Raw genomic sequence first — 21,454 nt, 5'->3', positions numbered from 1 at the left:
ACTGTACTGGCTCTGCTTCTGTTCGAAAATCTTTGTACATTTCCCCCCACAAATTTAATCTGTTTTGTAAAGTTTGAAACTTTCCATTAGGAAAGACCAACCTGGGTTGTTTTGTTTGTTTGTTTCGAAAAGCAATAAACATACCGTTAATCTTCATTGCATTCAACATGAGTGGTATTAAAATGGTGGCCTTGTTTGTTTTGCAGTGATGTCATCATCGGGCTATTTAATTTTTGTCATACTTTTGGGAGACAGTTAGCCTGGTTGTTTCTTCTCTCTGGTACTTGGAGTACTATCAATATACACGGTGCTTTGGAGAGCCCAGCTAAAAGTTTTACAAGCTACATTCTACAAACAAAGAAGAGTAAAGGCAAAGGAGAAAAGTCAGCTGTGGCCAAATGTGGACAGGAACAAAACACTGGCAAAATATGAAGGAATTACATTAAAAAGTGTCTTCACCATTTGTCTTTTTGTCACTGAGCCTGGAGTTTTCAGGGTGAGGGAAGCAATCTGTCATCCCTGGCCTTAATCCATCAATATGGTCAATAATCGCCAGCAGAGTAGGAACCGGGAACCAAGCAGCTTCAGTGGAACCTCAGATATATAGAATCAAAAAAGGTTGTGCAAGTAATTACAGCAAATATATCCCTTGTTCAGGGGAAGGCAATAGATCTGAACTAGGTTAAGTTCCAAGCAAAGCTGAAGGGCAGGTGCCAAGGCCCGGAAGGTGAAGAGGACGTGGTGAGGTTCTGAAAATAGAGGAAATGCAACTTCGGTACAGGAGCAGGAATACCATAACAGCCTGAGGTGCAATGTCTGACAGAGCCAATGGCTGGTTAATTAACATCCTACTGACAAGAGGAAATTGCAGCCACACTAGACTGTCCTGGCCACAGTTACTGTTGGCCAATCAAGTCAATAAATGTTGCATATTGAGCTGCCAGTAAAGAAGCCCTGAAGTAGCACACTACATTTTGCCTTGGACATGAAATATATATATATATTTATATTTACCACCCTGCACAAATAAACTCCGTAGCCAAGACTCTCATCTCCAGAACCAAACGCCTGGCTGACAAAGACCACTTGACAACTGAGTTACAGAATCTCTCAAATGTGTTAATCGCCAACGGATACCAGCAAAACAGGGTTACGAAGCTAATCCAAAAAGAAACACCCCCCAAAAACCAAGACACAGAAGAAAACAATGGCATGGCCCTCCTTCCTTATATCAAGGGCACTACAGATAAAATTAGCAAAATCCTCCATAAACACAATATCAAAACAGCCTTTTGCACCAACCAAAAAATAGCCAATATCCTCAGAAACCCAAAAGATAAAATCCAGTTAGAAAACCAAGGGGTCTATGAAATACCCTGCAAAGTCTGCCCAGCCACGTACATTGGACAAACAAACAGACGAATAAATGCACGTATCGCAGAACACAAGAATGCCGTCAAAAAAGAAGAAAAAACTTCCTCTCTTTACCAACACATGAAAGAAACAGGACACGAAATTAATTTTGCAGATTCCAAATTGCTCTTTAACATGGAACATCACCACAAGAGAATAATCATGGAAGCCATCGAGATAGAGAAACACCCTCACAACATGAACAAGCGTGACGACACGTCCCGCCTGCCAGACATCTGGAAATTAGCCCTCCCCACAAAAACCGACACCAGAACCAGAGGCACACAGAACGCCATCTCCAATCAACCACACCAGACCCAAACCCAGACCCTCTCCACAGATAAATTACAGACACCATCCAGTAGCCAAACCATAGTGGCACCTCCGGATGCTGCACCCCCCTGCAATCCCTACACAGATCTGGCTGGCACAGGGCACAAAACCACAGCTCGCCCCTATACACGAAGCCAAGCCAGAGCACAACTAAGTGCAGTACAGCCATCTTCTCAGAAAAACTCTTTACAAGGTCAAGAGGTCAAGACACGAAAGCTTTAGCAACTAATCCACACCTAATGACCCTCCTAAGTGGTACTCAGAATATCACTCAAGTAATCACTCAAGATATCCCTCAAGTAATTAATGAACAAAAGAAGAAAAGGCACATTAACCTAGGAACTTCCTCTCTGCCCAGAACGTTGGAGGCTATACACCACACCCCCTCAACAGTATTTATAGGAACTCAAACACTGAGATCCTGCTCTGTTCCAGTAACAAGAAGCCGAAAGCACCAGCCTGAAGATGACGAGTGAGACCTCGTCGAAACGTCGCCTAGACACCCCAACTCTTACACGGGAAGACACCCGAAGACACCAAAACCTACATATTTATATTTATATATATATATATATGGAGGCCCACATTCTCTCAGCAGGGATCTGCCAAGGGCTGGGTGCTGGGAGTGTGTGGAGCTATAGTCAGCAGTAGGTGGAGTTTGTCTAGAGCGCTCTCTCTCTCTCTCTCTGCCACCCACCTCTCTCTCTCATTGTGTGCTTCCTCCCCTTCATCTGTTTGTCCGTTTTGCCTTTCTACACATCCCTCCACCTGCTTCAGTGGTGGCTGGTGCACACTGGGGAATAGTTGGGTGTCTGGCTTCAAGCCCCAACAGAAGGTGGAACCAGAGCCAATGGGAGGCAGAGTCAATTAATTCTACTTCTACCCTCCCCTTCCCTGGAGTTAACACTGAGACCAAAGAAGGAAGAAGCTGACAGACAGTGAAACCCCCTGGACTGATTGTAAGTAGCGGGGTAGGCAGGTGGGGGCTGGCTGAGAGCAAAATGAGGTAGGTCCATCTCAGTTTCTTAGGGCAGCCGCTGATTTCAGGGACTGGAAGTGGCTCTGCCCCACTGCAGCAACCAAGGAACCAGCAAGCACACAAGCTCCCCTGCCACCCAGAATCCCAACCCCAGATGCACAGCAGCCACTGCACTAAAGACTTTGGTGCCTCCCTACAGATCCCTGTGGCACCCAACGCCCCCCCCTCCATGCCCCATAGTGCAGTGCCTGACATTCAGGTCACATCAACCTCACAAATTTAAAACAGAAATTTCTTATATTTTTTCAATAGTCATGACTTCTCCCAAAGAATTCCAAGAACTGTTGCTTGACACTGACCTCACAGAGCTACAATTCCCAGCACTTTACAGTTCCCAAGCTTCTCCATGGACTGTCAAAGTGGTGTAAGAATGCTTTAAATGTATGGCACAGAGGTGACCTCACTGTTCTTGTCTTATATCACCGATAGAAATTTTGAATTACTCATGTTCAGGGCTGCTAACAGGGAGGTGCAAGAGGTACACATGTACCAGGCCCCATGCTAGCAGGGGATCCATACTTTTTTTTAAAAAAAAACCAATGAAATCTAAGTCAACAGGACATTTCTGAAGAAAGTTAGAGTAGAAAAAGTGGAGGTAGCTGTAATGCCTTGGCACTCAGCAGGCAGCACTATTTAGCATTTTCCACCGTGCCCAGCCCAAAACCTCTGCTGGGCACCAGGTTGGGGAAGGCTATCTGACAGGGTTTGCAAGAGCCTAAAAGACAGTGCTGAATGCCTCTACCTCTGCCCTAGCTTAAGATACAGCTTTAATTGCAGTGGGGTCAACAGCTGCTATTTGCTCCATAAAATGCATTTACACAACCAGGCTGCCAGAAGGCAGCTGTGGAAACTAAAGTTTACTTTTATGCCCCATCAACGATCTATTGGCTTCTCCCTCCATCACAGATTGACCTCAGTTCTTTGTATGAAGGAAATTCCTTTTCAGAGAGTGATAGGTAGTTCATTCTCTGTGACTCATTCTCAAATACTGTGAAGAACACGAAGCACACCCCACCCTTAAGAATGTAGAAGCAAACGCTATGGCGGCTGTCCATTGAGGGAGGCAGTTAAATTCCTATCAAAATGTGAAATGAATAAAACCTTATAAACTCAGCCTTTGCAGATTTTGTCATATCTTGCTGTATAATGGTGCTGTTATATGTCTGAATGAAAACAGGTCTAAATAAGGTACAGGTGTTATTTAGAAGTAATTCTTTATTTTTTTAATTTATGTATTCAAAGTTTTCAATCCTGTCCTATTTATTTAATAAACTCAGTTACTCGGAGTAGCTTACAGAAATTAAAATGTTCATTGAAACTATATCCTAACAGAACAACAATATTGAGAAAAACAATATGAAAAGAGGTTCGGAAGATTAAAAACTCTAAACAAAGTTCACCATATAAAGATATTCTGTGGGAACGGCCATAGCAGAGCGATGGCTCATCTGCCCTGCATGCAGAAAATCTCAGATTCAATTCCTGGAAGCTCAAGTTAGGGCTGGGGGGCAGGGAATCTCCCCCCAAAGGAACCTCCCCATAAATATCCCCATCTAAAGTCATTTCACTGCTTTCACTAGCATGTGTATTTACTTTACCCTTTCTGTACACACTGCTTGACTGGGGGAAACGCACTATAAAATCTGGGAGAGGGTGGATTTTGAAGGATGGCTATGTTTCAGTTCATACATTTTTTCAGAAAGTGTGAATTTGGTAAGATCCCCTTCAGATGCAAACTGAATCAAATTTCTGCCCAATCCCTAGTTGAGAGGATGGAAGAGGGAGGGGAAAGCCATGCCTGTCACCCTGACCAAGAGGAACAGGATAAAAATGTAGCAACATAATATAAATAGTTTTGATTTCCCAAGTGTCCAGTTGCCTCTCTTCCGGGGCATAGGTAAATACATCCATTAAAGAGTCTGCTTGCAAATGATTCAGAGGACAGTACACTGGCCATGATGATCTCTTACTTGAGCAAATGTGGAGGCACAAGCATGTGCATTTACTGTGATCTGAGGCCCTTCTCCAGTTCCCACCCCTCTTCAGAGGCTGGGTGGATGGCCACCAGTGACAGGGGCTTTTTGGTTGTGGCCCCTTTCAGCCTTCATTTGTTTTATGTGTTTCCGTGACTGTTATGCCACACCTTCCCTGCTGGATTGATAGGTATTCCCAGGGCACCTTGTTATCTCCATCAAGGAAACAGCTTCAAACAAAATACGTTTGTGTAGTAAACAAAAAGAAAACACTCTAATGATATGAAAGCATAATGCAGAATACAAAACCTGGAAAGGATTATAGATTTTGATCACAGCTGTGCATCGCAGCCCTAGGCATACTAAGTAGCAACTGCCAGTGAGCTCAGTGGTACACAATGATTTTCCCCCCTAAAAAAATGTTTAGGGGTACTTTCATTTTCCCACTCATATTGAAATACTGCCCTTCAATGGGGCCAAACTTAGATTCACAAAATGTTTAGGGGTATGTGTATACCCCTGTGTCCTCCCAGAAAAAAAGCACTGGTGGTACAAACACCCAAGTAAGGAAGGGTTTAAATATAAATGCATTAAAAAGCTGGGGACAATTAAACAAAACAAAACACACAGCTTTTGTTCAAGACAGGAAAGACGACAAGGTGGGTGCTGGGTGACTTTAAAGATGTTGTTATCACTTGTTTGCTGCTCTGGGCTCCATTGGGAGGAAGGGCGGAATATAAAATTGATAAATAAATGCATTAATAAATGCACAAATAAATGAAAACTCCCTAAGCAAACATACCTGTCTCAGTCCTGTCCCACCCACCCCCTCTATCCCTTAAGTGCCTGGTGATTTTTTTTTAAATTACCCCTCCCATGGATTGATGGTAATTACAGAATGCATTTGATTGATCTGCCATTTTGTACAGTGATTCTCACAATAATTGTGTGTCTGTTCCTGTTTTTCAGCTTGTTTTGCTTATACAGGCTTATAATTATGCAAGCCAACTAAGAGATCAAGTGAAGGAAAGGCAGGATGCACACCTTTAAAATAAATAATGGGTCCAACCCAGCGAAAGGTGAAGCCCCCTCCTCAAAGCCCCATTGTATTCAGTGTGAGACAGATTTCATCAAGTTCCTAGCACTTCAACTTAAGAGCAGTGAACTGGGTGACATATGCCCTACCTATGAGGGTTCCAGGATGCTGTCTGGTAAAAAAACAAACCAATACCCTTCCCCTATGCTGCAGCCCTGACTTCAATCCCCCTCTCTACATACACACACAGTGGCTGCTACTTCCAAAAGTTTAGAGAGAGCTGAGAGAGATTCATACATTCTGTTGCCACATCTCATTTGGCCCTCAGACTTCAGCATCCCATGAGAGAAAATGGGAATGACAGACTATTGAGAGGCTGAATGACAGAAGGATTAGAAAATGTTTTGCACATTAAAGCCGAGATTGACAAATCACTTTGACTAGCCTACTTACTCTTAAGTCAGTCTTCCATGAGACTTGTTTTGAGGAGGCCAAGTTGTTTTTAGGAAGAGCATTCCTTCTTAAGTTGTTTATGGTTTGCAAAGTACTATACAATGAATTAAAGGATTTTAAACTGACACAGAGAGAGAAAGAGAGGAGAAATGAATAGTTTGGTGTCTCTTTACACTGCAGATGGAATCGGCTCTCCTCTTAGGTTGATGTAATGATGCTCTGAGTGTCCACGGCTCGGGTCCCTAGTGAGGTGGGCCAAACTCTGTCTGCTAAAAGGTGAATTTTACACCACTCCTAGGAATACAGTGATTGATCCACTGTCTGGAAAAGCAGCTTAGGCTGGAGGGTAGAGAGGTCATTTGACATCACTCAAGAGCAGGGAGAAGACATCATGGTTTTGTGTATATCTATTTCTTTACAAAGGCCCCATTTGAGTTCTTATTCTGAAGAGGGTTGCAACTGCAAGCCTAAAGGGTGAACTTGATCTTCAAATGCTGGACATTCAGTTCCACAACTATGGAAAATCTAAGGAAACAAACAAAGCATGCAAATCTGACCTTTCCTTATTTCCTGTCCCTTTGCTCAGTTCAATTGTTCAAGGGAAGGGAAGTGGATTATTTGAACAATTTTAGTTTAGCTATGATTATCAGCCAAGAGTCTTGTTTCACAATCTAGTAATCCATACACACACACAATGCATGTGTGCACAGATGCATATATATTTTCATCGCTGTTTGCGTGTTCTATCCCTGTAGGACAATGACTTCTGCTTGCACAATGCAACTTCCCCTCCTGCCCTTCACATTCTCAAATCTGCCCTGGGGCTCCTTCAACCCTTCAGAGTAGATTTGGGGGGCAGAAGGGTACATGGGGAGAGGAGAGGGAGTGGAAGTCCTTGCATGAACAGGATAACTGTATTGGATTTGAAATATTTTTTAAAATATGGAATTATTTTTACTGTGAAATTGCATTGAGATATTCTATGGGAAACAATTTATAAATGGACTATATTGCAACACATTTGTATCTGATTGTATCTGTGTCTTTCTTGCTTGGCAATAGAAGATAATACAGTGGTGCCCCGCAAGACGAATGCCTCGCAAGACAAAAAACTCGCTAGACGAAAGGTTTTTTCATTCGCGATTTGCCTCGCAAGACGAATTTCCCTATGGGCTTGCTTCGCAAGATGAAAACTTCTTGCGACTTTGTTAAACCGTTTAAACCGTGCTTCGCAAGACGAAGAATTCGTTAGAGGGCAAAAATTGCGGAACGAATTAATTTCGTCTTGCGGGGCACCACTGTATTATAATATATCTGTTTTCTGCACTGCCCTCTCTAGGCTCTCGTGAAATTTTGTACATTTCGCCAAACATCAGTGTAATATGAACTGGCAATTCCAAGTTTGCCAGGGTTCCAGGTTGTGCCTTTTAATACATTGCAATACATTATGGGATGTGTCTGGGTTCCTGTCTTGCGTCACAATCCACCTCACATCTGTGGGAACGACAGAAGGGCCTCTGATGAAGAGACCTGCACATAAGGGAGAAAGTAATTATTAAGGGACCCTGCTCCAAAGTCATTTAGGGTTCTCAAAGTTAAAACCAGCATTTGACATTATTATTTATTTATCTCAGGGTGATTCACAGCATAACAATATAAGACAGAAACACAAAATACATAATAAAAACAAGAACAAAGCAAACCGATAACCAGGCACGGGGTGAGGGGGTTGTCATTGAACCTGGAAATGGAATGGGACCCAGGGCACTCATTCAAGGCTGGGAAGATGAGTGCCATATGCCAGGTACGTAACCTAGATGCTATATTTTGTACTAATTGTACTGTCTGAACTATCTTCAAGGGCAGCCCCATAGACTGTGTTTTGTAATATTCTAAAAGGTGTGTCACTGGAGCATGAAAAATTGTGGCTAGGTTATCTCTGCCTGGACGAGGTCACAGCTAGTGCACCAGTCTTAGCTGATGAAGGGGGTTTAATGCCTCCACGGCCACTTGAGCCCCTAAAGACAGGGACAGACCTGATTGAACCTACAGACCTTAAGGTGAAATGCTACCCCACTCCCAATAAACCAGGCACCAACTCTGTCTTACCAGTTTATTGACCCTCATCCAGTCCCACTCTAGGCAGTGGTTCAGCTCTTCCTATAGCATGATCTGAATTTGAAGCCAGATTATTTTGAAATGGTTTCTTTTTCTTTTTCAGAAGCAGCTGCTGAGGCCATTAAACTTATCAGACTCTTCTATTTATCAAACTCTTTGCAGACTCTTCTATTCTACAGCAGAGAAACACTTACTGGTTGATATGTGTGGTCCTGGGAAAAAAAGATAAAAAGAAAGAAGAGGAAGAAAGAGGGAGGAATCTAGGCCTTAGAAACAGTGCAATAGTCTAAACTGGAGCTAGTGAGCTGATTTCATACTCACTGTGGAGAGCTGGAGAAAATGCATGTTACAGAGTGCGTTGCCATGCTGTCCAACATCAAAATGCTGCCACTGGAAGGACTTTTGTAACAAAGAAATGAAACCTCAGGACCAATCTGTGTCATTAGCCCCCAACCGCTCCCGCTTTGTTATTATGGAAATGTCCTCCTCAAATACAAATTGGAACTGTACAGTATAATTAGAAGAGCACATTCATTTATTTAGGAGTGAATCTCTTACTGTCCCCCAATATCTTATGTCTGTTAGGCTGCCATGTTTCTGGGGGACTCAGTCAAGGGATGTGGGTCATTATTTAACAAGATCCATTTCCTCAACACAGCTTTATCTTATAGCAGTGTTTCAGAGCCTTTTCAGGTGAAAATTGGAGCAGACCCCTTCTAAGGCATCACAATTGGTTTGGTAGGCACAACATTCTGCCAAGGGAAGCAAGTATTTAGCATGTTATTATTCCCATGTTGTAGGGAACAGTATTTATTGATTTTATTTTTTATCAGATTCTTGGTCAATTGCTAATTCACATAGTTTTCCAATTCATTTAAACACCTGTATTGTGTTTAGTTGCTATTGTTAATCACAGAAGACGAGCTAAAATAAAATCAAACCAGGTGGTCTTACCATTCTGTCAATGGGTGCTGATTATATGACACATACTTGCTTATGCAACAGAATTTGATTGTGCAGTGCATAATTAATTCTTGGAATTCATTGCTATGAGATGTGATAATAGCCATTAACATAGATGGTCTTGGTGATGGACTGAGGTGAGGGAGGGGGTTTCCTTTCTGACAGGTACTTTTTTATATAAACCCCCCTTCCCCATCCCAAGAATTATGCTAGGCTACCATCACAATGCTATCCTTCTATTTGATGGATTTATAACGCAAACTATGGAACGCTGGTGGCACTGTGGGTTAAACCACAGAGCCTAGGGCTTGCTGATCAGAAGGTTGGCGGTTTGAATCCCCACGACTGGGTGAGCTCCCATTGCTCAGTCCCTGCTCCTGCCAACCTAGCAGTTTGAAAGCACATCAAAGTGCAAGTAGATAAATAGGTACTGCTCCGGCAGGAAGGTAAACGGCGTTTCCGTGTGCTGCTCTAGTTCGCCAGAAGCAGCTTAGTCATGCTGGCCACATGACCCTGAAGCTGCACGCCGGCTCCCTCAGCCAATAAAGCGAGATGAGTGCCGCAACCCCAGAGTCGGCCACGACTGGACCTGATGGTCAGGGGTCCCTTTACCTTTTCTATAAAGCAAACTGGCAGTGATCCCTCCCATTAAGCCCAGCTTTAGAAATATTAAATAGTAAGGAGCTTCAGGTTTACTTTCCAGAAAAGACCAAATCTTACAGAACTTGGTGAACTATCCTTCTAAGACAAAGAGGCAGCTTTAATAACTCTGCAGTCTAGCATGTGTGGAACATTCTATTGAGAAATTCCAGGGGTGGCACCAAACACAGCAGCGGCTCCTCCTCCTCCTCTTGGGACTACTAGCAGCAGGAGGCTACTTAGACCCTCCTTCTGCTCTGCAGCAGCAGCAGGAGGAAGAGGAGGAGGAGTCAGCCTCTGGAGCCATGCCCTGCTCAGTACTTTGTCTTTGTACTTTGGGGACATGGGGGGCGGGGAGGCAAGAATGGCACCTACCCCCCAAATATAGAGGGGTCTCAAAATGATTCTGCCCCCAGGAACCGGCGCCCTGCTCTAGTGTTGATCTCTTCAGAATACATGGTTTATCAAGATTAAAAACCAGCAATAATTAGATTAATTCATGGAATATAGGTCTATCAATAGCTGCAGGCCGTGATGGCTCAAGGAAGACTAAGCCCCACTGAACCCAATGGGACTTTTGAGCAGACATGTGTAGGACTCCACTATCAGAGGTATTTGGCAGGCCACTGTATCCAATCAGATTATTATTATTATTATTAAGTGGGGGTTTTTAAAAAAGTAAACAGGTCTAGTAAACAGGCAAAGTTTCACACAAAGCTAAAAGCCAGTGTAAAAACCATTTCTGACAGCATAGTTGTGGCATGTTTACTCAGAAGTAAGTTCCAGTAATGGGGCTTACTCCCAGGCGAATGTGCATGGTATTGCAGTCTAGAAGACACAAAGACACACTGCATACAAATGGAGCACAACTTCCTTAGCCCAAGCCCCAGTTTCATAAAAGCAGCTAAGATGATACTTGAGTGTTGCTTGATTTCAGCAAGGCTCGAGGGTTTCCACCTGCGCCAGAGAAAAATACAGGGGCCTTGCTAATTTGCAGATGTGAGCAAATGTTAAAGCATATAAACATATGCAACAACACTCAAACTTATTCTTTTAAAACTGGCCATGTAGGAATAGCAATTAGCCAGGCTACTGGCAATCAGGTCAAGCAAGTTTAACCCTATTTTAGTGGCAATGGGTTGTTTTTTTGTTTTTTTTTATAAGTGCAAACATTTGTGGGTTTCCAGTTCTTTGCAGAGTAGAGGTCTCTGTTCCTTGGCTGCCTCTAGGCGGGCAATTTTAGGGCAATCTTCCATAACAGCTGCTCTGCTACTGGCAACTGCAGATCTAGATGAGGCTCAGGTGCGTTTTTAACCACCTTATCATCTACCTATGCTCACAGCAAGTCTAAAGGGCAAAGTGTAAAAGATTCTGTCAGTGTGGCACTTGTCATCTGAGCAGCTCTACCGGTCATGGAGCCACAGGCTTCAGTCAGCAGGGAGGAAATGAAACCTTTGCTCAATTACAGGCTAGAGAAACGTGGCCACATTTTCAGCCAAGTGCTACTTTGTGAAATGATTTCTTAGCCCAGCAAAACCATTTTAAATTCAGACTCTTTCATGAGCCATTAGATGGGGAGGAGGCCTGGAGAAAGAAGGGAGGGAGAGTCACTTATTTTGCTTGCTTACCATTGTTCCATGTCTGAAGCATGCTCCCATTCGGTGTTAACTCTGCAGTCCTAGGCCCATTTACCTGGGAGTAAGCCCCTTTGAACTCAGAGGGACTTACTTCTGAGCAAGTAGTTATGGGATCTGCTGCAAAAAACCCCAAATGGTATTTATTCTCAATAAATAAATACAAATGTGCTAATCAAGTGAGGTTGCTGCTCAGTAGTTCACATACAGGTTTTTGGAAGACTTGGGAAAGAGATTCTCAATAGGCCCGTTTTGACTTGTTGTCATTCAGCTGTTGACCAGAGAAGGAATGACTGCTGGGAGGAGTGCAGAGAGAAGCACCAATATTGGTGCACCAATAGCAGCAAAACCAGACGTGTCTCTCGCATATGGGCCAGGGATTGCCACTGGGGATGAGAGCTTCAGCTAGTGCTTGCATTAGTGGCAAGTTGGGCCAGTGGCGTAGCGTGGGTTGTCAGCACCCGGGGCAAGGCAAGTAATTTGCGCCCCCTAACCTGTGGATTAGCACCCCCTAACCCGTGGACTTGCGCCCCCTAACCCTAACCCCAGATGTTGCGCCCGGTGCGGCCGCCCCCCCTGCACCCCCCACGCTACGCCACTGAGTTGGGCAAGGCTGCCCTCAGGACACTATGGTTGCTGCAGCTTACCTGGACCAGGCTGTGGCAAGGTCATGGCTGTGTGAAATGCTGGTGGAGCAAATCCAGCACTCTAGCCACGGCATCCTCACAATAACCTCACCACCGTCCTACCCCAGCATTGTCCAGGTAAGCTGTAGCAATGCCAGTATGGGAAGTGGGGCTCAGCACCTTTGACCTACCACCTGACACTTGCTGGGTGCTCAGTGATGCTGGCCGTGCCTGAACAAGTTGAGATCCCATCCATCAAACCAGGCATGGCCAAACTTCGCCCTCCAGCTGTTTTGGGACTACAACTCCCATCATCCCTAGCTAACAGGACCAGTGGTCAGGGATGATGGGAACTGTAGTCCCCAAACAGCTGGAGGGCCAAGTTTGGCCATGCCTGCATCAAACCAAGTGCAGCACATTAGCCAAAGGACTGAGTTTGAGACTATCTACAAGCAAAGTGTGTGCTCTTGTTGCTGAGCTTTCCCACTAACTGTTAGTAGGATCAAAAAGCAGCTCAGATGATATTATATTAGACACCCTGATTATAGGTTCTGATCTCTTTTGTAGAACAGGTTGGTTTTTCTGGGCAAATTTTATATCTTTTGTTAACCTGTTATGCATGCTGTCTCCTGTGAATGTCCGATCTTGCTTTTGAGCATGGGCAAGACACTAACAAGGGGCCATAATTCTATACCATCAGAAAACACATAATTAAAACTTTGTGTCACATACATATTCATATTTTTACACACATACACTAGAGCAGATTATGCATAAACAGATTTCAGTATACCAAGTATAACTTTTTAGTTATGGTTTTCAACGATACTCACTAAGAATGTGTCATATATATATATATTTGTGTGTGTGCGATATAGATTAGATATAAATATAGATATAAAAGTACATATATAACTATATATGTTTTTATATAGTTTTTTATATATAGTTAGTTATAGTTTTTATATATATCTCACATCACTATATATAATGCCTAGCTTTATAAAACAGGTTAAAGTTCCCTCTTTGTTTGGCATAATTACTCAAAAAGAGGAAATGGAATTATTTCCTGCACTGCATATACTTTTATAAGGCATTTGCTTATGTTTAAAATGTATTAAATATTAATAAAGTCATCATGTGTGTGTAATATATTTTTATATATAGCAAGCAATATGCATCTCAAATTCTGCCAGACTCTTAAAGCCTGTTAAGGTATGTGCTCTGAAATGCAATGCTGGAAAGTACACAGATATTCCAAATTTTTCCTCTGCCGCACAACTGTGTCTGATTGCATGCCATTAGAGCCCAACCTCAAGCACAACTTCTGGTGTGTGTGTGGAGGGGGTGGGCAATGGGGGTGGACATGGCAAAGAGTTGGGAAAGCCTGTTTAGGTGCATTGAACTCCCCCCCCCGGCAATTCATTTGATCAAAGAACACCAGAAGAGCTGTATATATATATATATATATATATATATGCAGGTTTTGGTGTCTTCGGGTGTCTTCCCGTGTAAGAGTTGGGGTGTCTAGGCGACGTTTCGACGAGGTCTCACTCGTCATCTTCAGGCTGGTGCTTTCGGCTTCTTGTTACTGGAACTGCTCCGTTGTTACTGTTCCAGTAACAAAGATACCTGTTCCAGTAACGAAGACACCAAAACCTGCATTCCTGTACCCGTGAAAATCTACGAAAGCATATATATATATATATATATATATATATATATATATATATATACCATGTATCATAAAGACACCACAGTCTCTGCTGTGCCACTTTGTCAAAAAGACCCTAGTAAGTGTGCCTGGTACCCCTGGAATCATTATACTGTGGCATAATGGTTAGAGTGCTGGATCAGGGCCTGGAGACCCAGGGTTTGGGCCTGTCACTTTTAAAACTTCTAACCTCACAGGATAAAATGAGGAGCTTGCATGCCTCTTTGAATTCCTTGGGGGAATGGTGGGCTATACTTGAAATAAATAAATACGTTGCCACCTCTATTTAAAGGGCTGTCAGAGGATTGTCCTGCACTGGAAGGGTTGTCTGGCTTAAAGAACCAGAAGCAAGGAGTGAACACTGAAGTTGCCCATTCAGCGGTAGCACCAGAACACAAGAGGGAGGCGTGTGTCTAATGACTTGTACTCCTGTCACATGATGGGCATTATATTATTTTCATGATGCTGAGGGCATGAGACTATTGATAATCTTGGTGACTTTCATGCCACCTGAAATATACTCAGAGTCAAGAGTGGATTTCATGAGCTTTATTCAGCTCATAGTGGTGAGGAGGAAAGTTTCCCCAAAATATCTGCTTTATATACATTATTTACCCAATGGGCTGCACGTGATTGGCTAATTCTGGGATTCTCCTGTAGGCCAATCAGGTTGTGGATTCACTTCCACCTGCAGCTGGATTGGGTGGCTCCTGCAGACCAATCATACTGCTGCATTGTTCTAGGACCAATCAGACTGCTGCATTCTGAATCCTATTGTTCTAGGTCCAATCAGACTGCTGCATTTTGGATCCTATTGTTCTAGGACCAATCAGACTGCTGCATTTAGGATCCTATTCAACTCAGTACATAATGCCACCCCTTCCCATGTAGACCCTGGTTCTTCTGAGGTTTCAGACCTGGGCTGCGGTGCCTAAAATCTGCTGTTCCTGCACATGGCGCCTAATGTCGAGTGCCTGTAGTTCCTTATGAACACACCCAAACTAACAACCTGCCATTTTTTTTTTGTACTCTAGTTTTTAAAAGGCATTGCTTTTTTTAGTCCATCGCTTTTCCTTTCATTTTAAAAGTGGTACCTAAGGTTTAGTCCAGGATGAAGCAGAATGGCAAGTGAATATAATTAGAGGTTCAAAGATCTGATTATACACTTGTGTACAATGTGTAAGTAATATTATGTTACCAAATAATGGAAGAGAAGGTAACATTTCAACCTGGCAATTATTTTCTTACGATACATCAGAGCCGCGGTGGAAGTGAAGCACTTAAAGGCAAGGAGAAAGGGTCAAAAAATGTCTGGGCTGAAGGAATGTTCATTGAAGCAATTCAGATATTTAGGCACCATCTGCTGTGTTGGAGTTCCCCATTCACACATGTATGTATGTCGCTACCAAGAAATCATACCTGAGAACTCAAGGCTAAATATCTGAACTGATTCCACTATTAGCTATTAGCTGATGTGAATAACCTGAGGTGGTTGATTCATGAAGGCAGTTTAACACGGGCAACTTATCTCCTGTGGAACATGCAACTGTGAGCTAAATGTGGAATGGAGAATAAATATATTTTATATTGCCTGGTGTGTTTTTAGTGTGTGTCAGTTTTCCCCCATCCATCCATTTCATTTATTTCATAAAATGTATATATCACTTGATTGTAAACGAAACCTCAAAGTGGAATACAAAAAGAATAAAACAACAAAATAATCAGTAAAAAAGAGAACAATTTAGAACTTTCCCAAAATAATTGAAATCAGTGATAAGCTGAAAACCAGATTAAAACACATGTCAATGTTCTACAGGTCTGGAAAGCACAAAATGTTTTTAGCAGACGCTGCAAAGAGTACAGTGAAGGCACCTGGCTGATGGCAATAGGCAGGGAGTTCCAAAGTGCGGCTGCCGCCGCACTAAAATATCAATTTCTTACAAATGTAGAGTATTATGTGATAGCTGTAACCACATAATTACATAATTTTATTGTTCCGTGGCTGTGCCATGAGGAAATTCGATCTTACCTGCTGAATTGAAGCTTGGTTAAGCAAAGTCTCTCTTCAGATTCTCTGCGTTTCTGATAGGATCTGATTCACCGGGTAAGATCAGAGTTTTGCAAGGCCTAGCCATGGAATAATGAGAAAAGCTCTTGGGACTGAGAAAAAGTAATCGGTATACAATATGATCAAAATACAGATCAAGCGAAGGTGTGGATGAGCTCCTCCCCCTCCTCCCTAGGGCTCTATGATTCAGTCCAATAAGTGAAAGTAGCTTAAAGCTGAGCTGAATTCTCCTCAGCTACCTTGTCCCCTGTTGTGGCAGTTGGCACAGAAAATTCTAGATCTTCTCCCTTTGGCTCCATTGTGTAGGGCATTAGCATGCATGCCGTGCAGAAAACTAGTCTGGGCAACTCCATGGCATCATTTATTTATTGTGAGGAAAATGAAAAGGGGGATGTAAATGTAAGCAGCAGGGGCAAGGTGGGTGGGGGGAAGAGAAGGGGAAAACCCTTTTTAAAAAGCCAATGGGGAATAATGCTCAAGGGAAGATAAAACAGATTCCTAACTCATCCAGAACAAACTCCGTTTCCCATGACTAGTATGTTGCTGTTTTTTACCCTCGACCCTCTTAAATACACTTCTACCTGACGTACCACATGGTTAGTAAGGGAGCGATGCCCCTCTGCCTGGCTCAGCGAAGCCCCATGTTGTGAGAGGCTTCAACCTCCCCCTCCTCACTTTTCTCCTCCCTGCCACACTGATTTTGTCTGTGAGTGTCTGGGCAGCCAGTCTGCACTTTGTGGCAAGGTTCAAGCAGACAGCTAGACACGCAGGCGAGCCGTTCTTTGAGAACGTGGCAGAATGCCATCTGCCGCTTCAGAGTATTTCCCCCCCCCTCCCTCGCCGTCCTTGCACTCCTTTCCAACTCTCACACACGCATGGCCCTGGCTTTTGGAGACATGCTTACCAACTGTCAATTAGCAGGCCTCAATACACTGGAAAAGAAAAGCAAGCTGCCTCATGACAATGATGGCATGTGGTGTCTGTGTGTGTGTGTGTGTGTGTGTGTGTGTGTGTGGACTCTGTCACCAACACATTTGCCATGAAACTTGAGCCTTAGAAGGTCCCTGACCTTAAAAAAGAATCCCAGCCTCTTGGTGCTTTCGATGACCTCCTCTCCCTCTCTGCTTCGTGCTTCATGAAAAGCTCCATTGTGATCATTTTACGCAGCAAAGAGATGGCGATGATCTCATAGGTCTGGGTGAAAAGGGACCGTCGTTGCTCAGTGCTGTTGGAGTGATCTCATTGGTGTGCTGGGACTAGGCAAAGGGAGACCATCTGCAGAACTTTTAAAAATAATTATTATTGGTGACCGTAATGGGGGGTGTTGTGTGTGGCATGCCTGGCTTTCCCCAAGTTTCTTTGGGCATGGGAAAAGTGGGGTGCTGTTGCACTTGGGAAAAGGTTCAGGTGTACGGGTGGGAAGTAGACCAGCCTCCGGCCAGAGATGGCCCAAGGTATTCTGCTGCCTGAGTTTCCCCTCTTCTCTTTGTCCTTCATTGCTTCTCTGCTGATATAAAAGAGCAGCACAGGAATAAGTATGGGAGAAACTAACAAATGACAACTGAGGGTCCCTGGGGTTCTTAGCAGAAACAAATGAGATAAAATAAGAGAAAATTTAAACATATGGAAGGATTGATTTGAGAGCAGACACCCGAAGGCATTATGGGATGAGGGTCAAGGAAGGTATCATACACCAGCACCAACTCTACAGTCCAATTTGTGGGATGACCAGCCTCATATAACCAACATGCCTAAGTCCAATGAATGCATTAAGGAGTTAAGATCATAGAGTAAGCTGTCCTGCCAGGCTTAGATCACTTTGAGAGAGACTAGGTAATCAAGCCTTTGTTTACCCCACCAGACTACCAGAGAAGCTCAATGTTTGAGGAGGTGCTAGCCGGTTACTCCAAGCTCAGACTGCATGGCTCTCACAAGTCACTCTTGACTTCCCATACCAATAATTTAGGAACCTTCACCACTTTGAAATTAAACGAAGTTTCACCGTCTGTGCAAGCTTTCTGACTAATGTATAGAAAATGAGCCTGACCTTTGGAGATTTGGTAAGTAAACAGTTTTTAAATTACTAAATGTGTGGTCTTTTCCTATGTTGGGGGAAGAGGGTATTATTTTTGGAACTCACTTGGAAATACATATTGTAAAGGTCCATGCTTATTTCCATGCTTTACTTTGCTGTATATTTTGTGATTTTAAATCTCTGCTGTTGTTCTCTCACCAAAGAGTATTTGCCCCAAACTTGGATCTTGTCATCCAAGGAATTATCCTTTTTATACCTACTTTTTACCTTGCCAGCCAACACAATGTAGAATTGAGCTGATTTCAGTTGACTTAAGTATGTTTAACTTGCTTGGATTGCGTCTTAGAGTCCTGAAAGTGACCTGCTTCTTTGTTCCACCAGTAGCAGAAGTTGATGGAGAGTGCTTTTTGGCAGACAAATCTGCCGCCCATCCCTTGACCATTATCCCCTTTTTTCCAGGAACAATAGAAGTATGTTTGTCCAAGATGAAATCTACAAAATGGGCACTTAATAAGATCTTCACATCTGGCCAGTTATTTTCTTTTTCTAGTTCAAGGTAACAAAAATAAAGAGATGACCTTTTATGTTATGTTATTATTTTTTTGCTGCCAGGATTTGCTACCTTGTTTCCTAATGGTTGTCCTGATTCCTTGTTTTAGGGCAAGAAAATGATCTAAATAAATAGATTTTGACAGGAGGCCAATTCTGCTGCCAGAATTACACTAATTAAATATGCATAATTCTCTTAATTAGAAAAAAATAAAATAAAGACCGGATTAAGGTTTCTGCTTGTACAATTGGTTTTCCTTCATTTTGGAACTGTATTTCTTTTCAGGAAAAGATGTCTATCGGCTAAAGAAACATTTAAAAACCCAGCTGGAGTTGAGCAAAATCCTTGCTCAGCAGAGTCCAAATGTGTTTATGTGCCAAAACATACGTTACCACAGGAATTTCGAGATCTAGGTCAGAGATTCAAGCTTCAAAACATGTTTCCAGAGTAAGAGCCCATCGGCTGATGTCTGAAGAACGCAGGAACACCAGGGTGAATGTGGTAGTAACTTTCCCAATTTCATTACAACTAATTTATGATCAGTGAATAAAATGGAGGGCTGGGTTCCACCTGACATGCTCAGGCACAGTCTGAGACAGCCAAATCCATCCCCTTTAAACTCCAGACGATTTTAACAAACCTCTTCCAAAGGAGGATGGTGTGATAAAGATGAGCCAACCTCAAGAAACGGACTTGAATGTTAGCCACAGAAACTGTTAGGCCAAGAAACAATTTGACTGAAAAGCTTTTGTGGCTACGCCAGCAGCCAGTTCAGCTACTAATTGCTTTTATTTTATTTTTTCCATAGTTGGTAGCCATTTTCACACATTTATAAGAAGGATGGTCTTCCCCATCCTCATAGCCTCCCCCCCTTTTAAAGTCCAAAGAGGGAAAAGGAAACCAATAATTAGTAATAATAGTGCTAAAGATGTATTCTTGGACAGAAGAAACTCTGCATAGGCATGCATAGGTTTGGCTCACGTTTCCCCTGCTCTAAATTACAGCCATGTCCTCAGAGCTGGCACATGCTTCTTGGGAAGCAGAGAGGCATATAAACAGAGGGTTCCCTCGTATGGGACGTTGCCCTGGTTGACCTGCAATGCCCCATCCAAGGCAGTTGACGCTGCTTTCAAAGGGTGCCTAGTGTGGGCATGCACAATTCATTGTCCCCCCAAAGCACTTCAGAGCCACATAAAGTATGTTTTGTGTTCTTCTGAGCAAAATGGTATACGACTGGATGCTTCAAGAAATTTGAATGGCCCCCTCTGGAGTGCCATTTGTGAGGCTGGCTTGGTACTTTGAGAGAGTAGTTATTGGGCACGGCGACAGATGGGGCAGCAGGACGAAAAAACATCTGAAAAGCTTCTGTGCCCTAGTTCCCAAGCCCACAGTAGAGCTTTCACATGTATCTTCTGCCATGTGTAGTGGGTGGAGCCAAACTGGTGCCCAGATGCTGTGGACCCCAACTCTGCTCAGCCTCAGCAAGCATGACCAGTGACCAGGGAGGATGGCAGCTGTAGCCCACAAGTTCTGGAAGCCACCACATTAGTGGCCCTGTGCTACAGGACTCATCTTGGGCAAGCCATAATGGTGGTAATCTGGAACAGGGACCATGAGACCATCTATGGAGGCCCGTTCTATCAGTTCCAAAGCCATGTTTGGTTGGCTCAAGTGGCAGACTTTGGAACTCCCTACCTAGAGAGGTTTCCGCTTGTCCTTCTCCTTGTTATTAAAATCTTGCTACAGTGGTACCTTGGTTTTCGAACATCTCTGTTGACTAACATTTCAGAACTCGAACGCCAAAAACCCAAAAGTAAATGTTTCCGTTTTTGAAAGCACCTTGGAAGTCAAACAGTTTCTGTTGAGTGTTGCTCAATTTTCTCAATTACCGTATTTTTCCGTCTATAAGACATCCCCATGTATTAGACGCCCCCTATTTCTGAGGACTTTGAGTTAAGAAAATGGGGGGGGGGGAGATACTATCCGTGTATAAGACGAGCCCAGATTTTGAACATTATTTTAGAGTAAAAAAACATACCGTAGTCTTATAGACGGAAAAGTACGGTAAATTTGCAGACCGCCCTTTGCGCCTCAGTTTTCAAACATTTCGGAACTCGAACGGTCTTGCAGAATGGATTACGTTCAAAAACCGAGGTACCACTATATTCTGGAAGGCTTTTGGCCTTTATAGAGGCAGGATCCTATAGCTTCACAACATACATTAATTACAATCAATCTGGTATTTTACTCCGGTTTTCCACTCTGGCTTCTTAAAATTATCATAGTGGGCTTTAATGGTTATTTAATTGCTGTTTCTGTCCATCACTGTTTTAAAAGGATTTTGTTATTTTTGTAAGGTGGCTTGTATCATGAAGAAAACCCAGGGTATGAGCATTTTGAATAAAAAATAAAGGTTCTGAACAGTAAATAAAAGTGGATACATTTTCCCATGGCATTATCTAGCCAGGGCAGACTTCTTGTGCTTAAGGAGGACAGTAAAGCACCCAAGGTAAAGTGTCATAGAATCATAGAATCATAGAATCATAGAATCATAGAATCATAGAATCATAGAGTTGGAAGAGACCACAGGGCCATCGAGTCCAACCCCCTGCCAAGCAGGAAACACCATCAGAGCACTCCTGACATATGGTTGTCAAGCCTCTGCTTAAAGACTTCCAAAGTAGGAGACTCCACCACACTCCTTGGCAGCAAATTCCACTGTCGAACAGCTCTTACTGTCAGGAAGTTCTTCCTAATGTTTAGGTGGAATCTTCTTTCTTGCAGTTTGGATCCATTGTTCCGTGTCCGCTTCTCTGGAGCAGCAGAAAACAACCTTTCTCCCTCCTCTATGTGACATCCT

General features: G+C 43.2%; 2 long non-coding RNA genes across 3 annotated transcripts; one reads left to right on the top strand and one right to left on the bottom strand.

Annotated features, from left to right (window-relative positions):
* Positions 1 to 621: 621 nt before the first annotated feature.
* Positions 622 to 16,196, bottom strand: LOC308585914. The gene is made up of 5 exons (XR_014007678.1): positions 15,971 to 16,196; positions 11,596 to 11,721; positions 8,357 to 8,577; positions 6,248 to 6,772; positions 622 to 749 (listed from the first exon to the last, which is right to left on the bottom strand). It is a non-coding gene; the product is annotated as an uncharacterized lncRNA (long non-coding RNA).
* Positions 16,197 to 16,296: 100 nt separating this feature from the next.
* Positions 16,297 to 18,828, top strand: LOC308585913. Of its 2 annotated transcripts, none has more exons than XR_014007676.1 (4): positions 16,297 to 16,408; positions 17,871 to 18,069; positions 18,504 to 18,600; positions 18,704 to 18,828. It is a non-coding gene; the product is annotated as an uncharacterized lncRNA (long non-coding RNA). The 2 variants fall into 2 exon arrangements; XR_014007677.1 differs by lacking the exon at positions 16,297 to 16,408 and adding an exon at positions 16,426 to 16,605.
* The last annotated feature ends 2,626 nt before the right edge of the window (positions 18,829 to 21,454 follow it).

Source organism: Podarcis bocagei (assembly GCF_964188305.1).
Source record: "Podarcis bocagei genome assembly, chromosome: 4".
Classification (NCBI taxonomy): domain Eukaryota; kingdom Metazoa; phylum Chordata; class Lepidosauria; order Squamata; family Lacertidae; genus Podarcis; species Podarcis bocagei.
This window is presented reverse-complemented; position numbering and strand designations above follow the sequence as displayed.